The following is an 8,689-nucleotide window of genomic DNA, read 5'->3' as shown; positions in this document are numbered from 1 at the left end:
CCTTTTTTGAGGTTTTGAGCCCAAACATTTTATTTGTTGGGATTACACATTATAGAGGAGAGAGACTCTACAAAAGCTCAAGACATTTGAGGATAGCCAAGAACCCATCCCATAGAGGGGGACTGGTAACATTATTTGTTCCCTTCACAGGTGTTGTTTAATAAAATATATTCTTTATATATCTAGTTTCCATTGGATTATTGGAGTTACTTGCACTTATTTTACTATTCCATTTTGCTTTTTAACTATGATTGTGGCATAGATCAGGGCTTTGGCAGGTTTTGTTTCTATCATTTGCTGCAGATCTACAATGTTTAGTAGCCATTTTCATTATTAGGGTTGTTTGTCATCTACAAATTTAAGTGATTTCTTTTCATACACCTTCGAGAAGAAAACACAATAACAATTTTGGCAACCCCATTGGGGATTTTCTTATTGTTGCGAAAAAAATTGGTGACTCCACTGGGGAATTTCTGATTGTCGCTACAATTTCGGCGACTCCACTGCATTTTTAATTCTCGTCCAAAAACCTGGGTGACCTTCAATTTTCAGCTTAGGGTTTTTCTTTTTCAATCTCTTAATGTTGTTTACTGGCTTTTTAACCCTTGATCAATCAAATTTCTAACTTCCACAAGTTTTCTGGTCTTTAACACAAGTCACAGGAACCAACCGCGACAAAGACGACAAATTTTTATGAGACTTGCCGACTGAGAATCAAGGAGCAGAAATTGCACTTTTATGCCCCAAAAGTGTGATCTGGAGGTCCAGAGTGCACTTTCAAGCCCAAAAAGTGAGATATCCTAGGAATCAGGTCAGTACCTGCGAGTTAGGTTTTCTGGGATTTTTTTAATATGTTTCTGGGTTTTGCCGACAGTTGTCTGTTGGGTTGGTTGACCACTGTCTCATCCTACTTAGGCCTTGATCTAGTCTGATTTTCTCGTCAAAGTGGAATTTAGCCCCTTAGGGATTCTAGTACGCTTCCACCTTTATAGGAGTTTAGCTGAGTAAGAAGTCTAAGTTTTTGCAGAGCTTTCAGCCATATTTTTTAGATATGTACCTTCATGTTTCAGATCTTCAAAGATAGGTTGTTTCCATCCAAAGTTTCATATTAAACCTTGTTTGGTCATTTTCCTTAGGGTCCCATTGGTTTCCCTAGGTTTCACACCCATCTCCCTATCTTTTTGCAGTGATTTTCCTCTCTTGGTTTTTCCTGTTGCTGCACCACTTTCTAGCAACATAGTGCCATTTGATCCCAATCACACTGACGCTTAGATCTCTTGGCCTTTTTTCATATGTTTTCAGTTGATTTCACCACCAACCATCACAGTGTTTGCAAACCCAATTTAGGTGGGGTTTAGAAAGTTGATTCACTGTTTATTTTCTGTTTTTAATTTCAGTTTATTTCAACAATCTTTTTTTTACCACGATTTAGACTTAATTAATAAACACACTTGCACACACAAGCACACCTTAAGCAAAGGGCGCTTGGTTTACACCACCAAGCCAAGACTTAACATAATTAATTTATCTCCCCACACAGAAACAAAAACATCTTGTTGATCTCCCTTCACCATTTCCATGTCACTTGTGCCTTATAACCATTGCGTGACCAAGATGTTCATCACGGAGACTCTTAGGGCTTCATCCGTAGTTTCCGCTTGGGCATATTACTCCTCCCCGCAGGGTTCGAGTTCATAGTCCCCCGAGTCCCCATACCGACTCTTCTTCTGGTTCATTTGATTCCTCATCTGATTCCGAGCCTCCTTCACTGCATACCATCATCATGTCAGGACCCACTGCAGGTGCAGGAACCCAACCTGGTGTTGGCTCTGGTTCTACCCCGGTGGTCACATCTAGTGGAACCGTCTCAAAAACCATTCTGGCAGCTCCCATACTACCTTTCATGGTTGGGTTAAGCCTCCTATATTTTATCTAGTTGATTAATGACCCTATACACCACAATGTTGGTTGGCCAGCTATGTTGACTAAGCTTCCCTCCTACATTCCCAAGTTTGAGGGTTTTCCTAGAGAGGACCCTACCAATCACGTCCGCTCCTTCCATATGTGGTTTTCATCCAATTTCATCACCGATGATTCCATTCGTCTTTGGTTTTTCCAACGCACGCTCACTAGAGATGATGCAAAATGGTATGTAGATCAATCGGCCACCTCTCATTCCACTTTCACGACACTTTCTAAAGCATTCCTTTCATATTTTCAGTTACCTCTCCGATATGACACCGGTACGGAGCTCTTAACCACATTCCGTCAATCCTCTGCCACCTGTCTTTCCGATCATGTCCATGAATGGCGTAGAAGGAGGAGCATGTGTCGTGCTCCGCCCTTCAAAGACCGTGTCTACCTCGATTGGTTTCTTAGGACTCTTTTATCACCTATTTCCAAAGATGTCACGTCTCATTTTCCTCAAATAGAGGAAGAGGCTCTCCAGACTGCTCTGAGATATGACTTGATTTATGCTCAATCCGGTTATGTCTATACCATTATACTAGACCTCCCTCATCCTAGTGGTACCAATGTGTTGAGGGCATCTCACGTCGTTGACGGTATTGTTGGAGCTATTTCACATCCTTCACCATATACTCAGTAGAGTTATGGCTATCTGTAGGGGGGCACCAGTTCCTCTAACGCTTATGCCCCTCCTGCCAGCAATGTGTGTTCAGGACAAAGCATCTCTTACACATTTACCCAATGACATCAGTAGATATTAGGGTCGGCTAGTGCTCAAACTGTCTACTAGACTGTTGCTACTTCACCATCTTATACCTATGCATCACCAAGTGCTCTAGCCGCTCAGGCATTAGCACCACAGCCTCCCATGCATCCTCAGCCCCAACAGCCACCGCCCCCTCAAGGTCAAGTGTTTGCACAACAGAGTGTGACCAATCCCCAAAATTTGAAGAAAAATAATAAGGGGAAAGGTAACAAGGGTAACTAGGGTAACCAAGGTAATCAACCTAATGAACCCCAAGGGAACCAACCTAACACCAACATCCAGTAACAGGGAGACCAACCCAAGAAAAACAAGGCTATTAGTAAGAACAAGCCTTGTGAATGTTGGGGTGTACATGGCCATTATACTCATGAGTGTCCTCGCTTACCCCAGACGCGGCAAATGTGGGAAGCCCAAGCAACTTCTAGAGGTCAACCGCCCATGCAAAAACCACCTTGGAATCCTGTGCCATCTCAACGATCGTGTTCACAAATACAACAATGCACATGAAACCCTTTACCCCTAGTTTTTGCATATGTATGAAGGCCTATTTTAGGTCTGAATGCGTGTTTTCGTAGTGGCCGACCATTGACCTTGCCAATTCTATCTCGGGTCAAAAAGAAATAGAATTACATGCACAACCATACATTGTTGGGGATAGGAATCATGTGGTCAGTCGGCCAGCCAAAAGAACAAAACTGAATCGACAGCTCATTAGAAAACATTGATGATGAGACAACACTCAATATGTTCATGACTCATGAGTCACCACGTTAAAAGTCGTAGACACTTGTTAATACGTTCACAACTTAGGAGTCACCACATTAAAAGTCGTAGACGCTTGGCCCTAACATCTACTGATATCGTTGGGTAAATGCGTAAGAGGTGCTTTGTCCTGAATACACATTGTTGGCAGGAGGGGCATAAGCGTTAGAGGAATTGGTGCCCCCCTGCAGATAGCCATAACTCTGCTGAGTATATGGTGAAGGATGTGAAATAGCTCCAACGATATTGTCAGCAGCGTGAGATGCCCCCGGTGCATTGGCAACACCAGGACGAGGGAGGTCTAGTATAACGGTATAGACATAACCGGATTGAGCATAAATCAAGTCATATCTCAAAGCATTTTGGAGAGTCTCTTCCTCTGTCTAAGGAAAATGAGACGTGACATATTTAGCAATAAGTGATAATAGAGTCCTAAGAAGCCAATCGAGGTAGACACAGTCTTTGAAGGGCAGAGCACGACACATGCTCCTCCTTCTACGCCATTCCTGGACATGATCGGAAAGATGGGTGGTAGAGGATTGACAGAATGAAGTCAAGACCTTCGTACCGGTGTCATATCGGAGACTTAAATGAAAGTATGAAAGGAACGCTTTAGCAAGTGTCGTGAAAGTGGAATGAGAGGTGGATGGCTGGTCTACATACCATTTTGCATCATCTCCAGTGAGCGTGTGTTGGAACAACCAAAGACGAATGGAATCATCAGTGATGGAATTGGATGAAAACCACATATGGAAGGAGCGAACATGATTGGTAGGGTCCTCTCCAGGATTACCCTCAAACTTGGGAATGTCAGAGGGAAGCTTAGTCGACATAGCTGGCCAACCAACATCATGGTGTATAGGGTCATTAATCAACTGGCTAAAATACGGGAGGCTTAACCCAGCCATGAAAGGTAGCATGGGAGCTACCGGAACGGTCCCTGAGACAGTTCCACTAGATGCGACCACCGAGGTAGAACTAGAGCCAATGCCAGGTTGGGTTCCTGCACCTGCAGTGGGTCCTGACATGATGACAGTATGTGGTGAAGGAGGCTCAGAATCAGATGAACCAGAAGAAGAGTCATTATGAGGACTCGTGGGACTCTGAACTCAAACCCTGCGGGGAGGAGTAATATGCCCAAGCAGAAATTAGGGATGAAGGCCTAAGAGTCTTTGTGACAAACACCTTGGTGGCGTAATGACTATAAGACACAAGTGACACAAAAATGGTGAAGGGAGATCAACAAGATGTTTTTGTCTCTGTGTAGGGAGATAAATTAATTATGTTAAGTCTTGGCTTGGCGGTGTAAACCAAGCGCCATTCGCTTCAGGTGTGCCTGTGTGTTTATTAATTAAGCCCAAATCGTGGTAAAAAAAAAGATTGTTGAAATAAACTGAAATTAAAAACAAAAAATAAACAATGAATCAACTTTCTAAACCCCAATGAGTTTGCAAACACTGTGATTGTTGGTGATGAAATCAACTGAAAACATATGAAAAAATGCCAAGAGATCTAAGCGTCGGTGTGATTTAGATCAAATGGAACTATGTTGCTGGAAAGTCGTGCAGCAACAGGAAAAAGCCAAAGAGGAAAATCATTGCAAAAAGATAGGGAGATGGGTGTGAAACCTAGGGCAACCAATGGGACCCTAAGGCAAACGACCAAACAAAGTTTAAGATGAAAATTTGGATGGAAACAACCTATCTTTGAAGATCAGAATCATGAAGGTACATATCTGGAAAATTTGCCTGAGAGCTCTGCAAAAACTCAGACTTCTTACTCAACTAAACTCTTATAAATGTGGAAGCGTACTAGAAGCCCTAAGGGGCCAAATTCCACTTCGACGAGAAAATCAAAGTAGATCAAGGCATAAGCGGGATGAGACAGTGGTCAACTAACCCAGCATACAGCTCTCGGCAAAACCCAGAAACAGATCAAAAAAATCCCAAAAAACCTAAATCACAGGTACTGACCTAATTCTTGGGATACCGCACCTTTTGGGCTAGAAAGGGTGCACTCGACCTCCAAATTGCACTTTTGGGGGAGAAAAGTGTGATTTCTGCTCCATCATTCTCGGTCGGCAAGTCTTAGAAAAAATTGTCGTCTCTGTCGCAGTTAGTTCCTGTGACTTGCAGAAAAGACCAGAAAACTTGCGGAAGTTAGAATTTTGATTGATCTAGGGTTAAAAAGCTAGTAAACAACATTAAGAGACTGAAAAAGAAAAACCCTAATCTGGAAACTGAAGGTCACCCGGGTTTTTGGACAAGAATTAAAAATGCAGTGGAGTCGCCAAAATTCTAGCGAAAATCAAAAATTCCCGAGTGGAGTCGCTAATTTTGTTGGCAACAATAAAAAAATCCCCAGTGGAATCGCCAAAAATGTTATTGTTTTTTCTTCTCAAAGGTGTACGAAAAGAAACCACTTAAATTTGTAGATGACAAACAACCCTAATAATGAAAATGGCTACTAAACATTATATATCTGCAGCAAATGATAGAAACAAAACCTGTAAAATCCCTGATCTATGCCACAATCATACTTAAAAATCAAAATGGAATAGTAAAATAAGTGCAAGTAACTCCAATAATCCAATGGAAACCAGATATATAAAGAATATATTTTATTAAACAACACCTGTGAAGGTAACAAATAATGTTACCAGTCCCACTCTATGGGATGGGTTTTTGGCTATCCTCAAATGTCTTCAGCTTTTGTAGAGTCTCTCTCCTCTATAATGTGTAATCCCAACAAATAAAATGTTTGGGCTCAATGAGAACTCAAATGGAAAAGAAAAATGGTGCATGACAGTGATAATAATCATAGCTACAACAGTGAGTGCAAATATTAAGTTATCCTCGAATAATGAGCAATAATAAAATATTATTAACCCCATTCTAGACATGACCATTTGGAATATTTTATTATATTTGGTTAGAGGGAATAAGTATTTAAACTTTTATTTCGAAATAATAAATAAATAAATGACTTATTTATCATCTCAAGGAATATGGTTAAGGAATAATAAACAAATAATGATTTATTTAATTATTCCTAAGGGATTTGGTCAAACTTGACAAGGAATAATAACTAATTGGTGATTAATTAATTATTCCTAGAGAAAAATAAGATAATTAATGACTTATCTATTTATTTCTCATAACTAGGTCAAATATGACAAGGAATATTAATTAAATAATTGTTTAATTAATTATTCCTAGAAGATAATTAAACAAATAGTGATTTATTTAATTATTCTTCATGGGTTTAATTATAAATTGCTTAACAAATGTGGTTTATTAAGTAATTTCTCATAGTAAAAGCAAATTTACTATGGTAAAATTGGCCTTACATGGTGTACTTCAATCCATCTAGTAAATTATGGCTAGATGATCAATTTTTTGCGATGACATCCGTAAGTGTAGTATCAGGGACTAGGCTCTATATCATCCCTTACATATAACAACTCATCCCTGGGAAAACATTTACATGGACTTTGTGGGAGGTTTACCAATAACTAGGAAGGGACATGACTAATTGTTCATGGTACTTGATAGGTTCAACAAGATGTGTGTTATGATGCCCTATAAAAATACCATCAACAAGCAAGAAGCAACAAACGTTTGGGTACACTTTAGGATACTAAGGAACATTGTTTTAGATAAGGACACAAGATTTCTTAGTGCATTTTGGAATACACCGTGGGAGAAGATGGGCACGAATTTGAAAAGGTCTACAACATTCCATCCTCTAATAGATGGGAAATAAAAGTAGTCAATAGGACTTTGGTGCAATTTTTGAGGGGTTACAATAAGAAGCATCCAAAGACATGGGATGAAAATATGGTATACATACAACACTTTTATAACATAACAGTCCACACATCTACTAGTAAGTCCCCATTTGAAACTTGTTTTCAATATTTTCCACTTTCACCTTTGGATATTGCATATGGTCTGTTAGCGCTTGAAATTTCACCTCAGGCTGAGAAAGGCAAACTCCAAGGCAACATCAAACCACTTAGCCTCGTAGCTAGCCCTACGGGGCAGGAGAGGGCTCTCTCCGGTCTATCTCGGCAAAGATCTTCAACGGGCAGAGATAACCAATAAAGAACACTGATTTTAGGCTAGTAAACTGATAAAAAGGTTTGATTTGGGATTTTTAGGGTTTTGGTGGAAAATTGGGGAAAGGCAATTTTGGGTGCGGGGATTGGACACAGTTTTCGCAGGGGGTTCTTTGGGGCAAGGTAGGAGACTGTATTGATGCCTTTAAAAGAGTCGAATGGATGAGAATGACTGGTGAGGAGCTAAGGAGAGCAAGCAAACACCTTGAGTTCTCCTTAAACAGATGAAAACATTGATATTAAGCAAACTTAAAAGCAGAGCATGGCAATCATGAATTCTACTTTAACACTTCATTTGCCTAATTTGCAGAAGGAAAAGTAAGAAGATGAATCACATAACACACTTACAAGTACAAAGAGAAACACACCATCAATACATGTAACCACAGGAATCCCAAAAAGGACTGCAAAACCCTGGTCTTTCTTCCTTTGCCAAAAATGCAGAGATACAATGAGTAATACAATAGAAGCTTCTCCCTCAAGAGTCCAACCATGAAAATGACCAAGAAAGTACATAATATAGGCAATCTAACATCTTTCCTTGCCTCTAGGGGTCGAGCTCACTATCCTAGGAGCTGTTTCAACCAATTCTAAACTGAGCACTAAAAACTAGGCAGTCAAAACAACTTGCCTCTATAAACTAGGAAACCAATTCATTCATTAAATTTTTGCCTATCTCATGAATGAATCTTCTAGAAGAGATAAATAAGTGTCAAAATATCATAGAATTACATCATTTACAACAAGGAGGATCAAAATCTACTCCAAAAAGTCAAATCCAGTCAAAACTGCGTTTTGCTGAGCTATAGGTGAATTTCTGTGAAAACTGCCCAACACGTCGCGCCCTGATCCTGAACTGGTCGTGCGCCTTTGGAGCTGTTTTTGAGGCACTTCCAGGTGTCCAAATGAGGCAAAAATGGGCTTGTGGGAAAGGTCTAGATGTCTACTTTCCAACCCCAATGGAATTTCTGAATTTGGTGATCATTTGCCCCTCCAAAATTGCAATCTCCCAATACTGCTTCCTGTGTGTCAAAAAGGTGGCAGAAAGTCATTTTTTGCTTGTTTTTTGACCT

The sequence above is a fragment of the Pinus tabuliformis genome, chromosome 6 (genome assembly GCF_031772625.1).
Source record: "Pinus tabuliformis cultivar Carrire ecotype Pingquan chromosome 6, CPIR1, whole genome shotgun sequence".
Classification (NCBI taxonomy): Eukaryota; Viridiplantae; Streptophyta; class Pinopsida; order Pinales; family Pinaceae; genus Pinus; species Pinus tabuliformis.
This window is presented reverse-complemented; position numbering follows the sequence as displayed.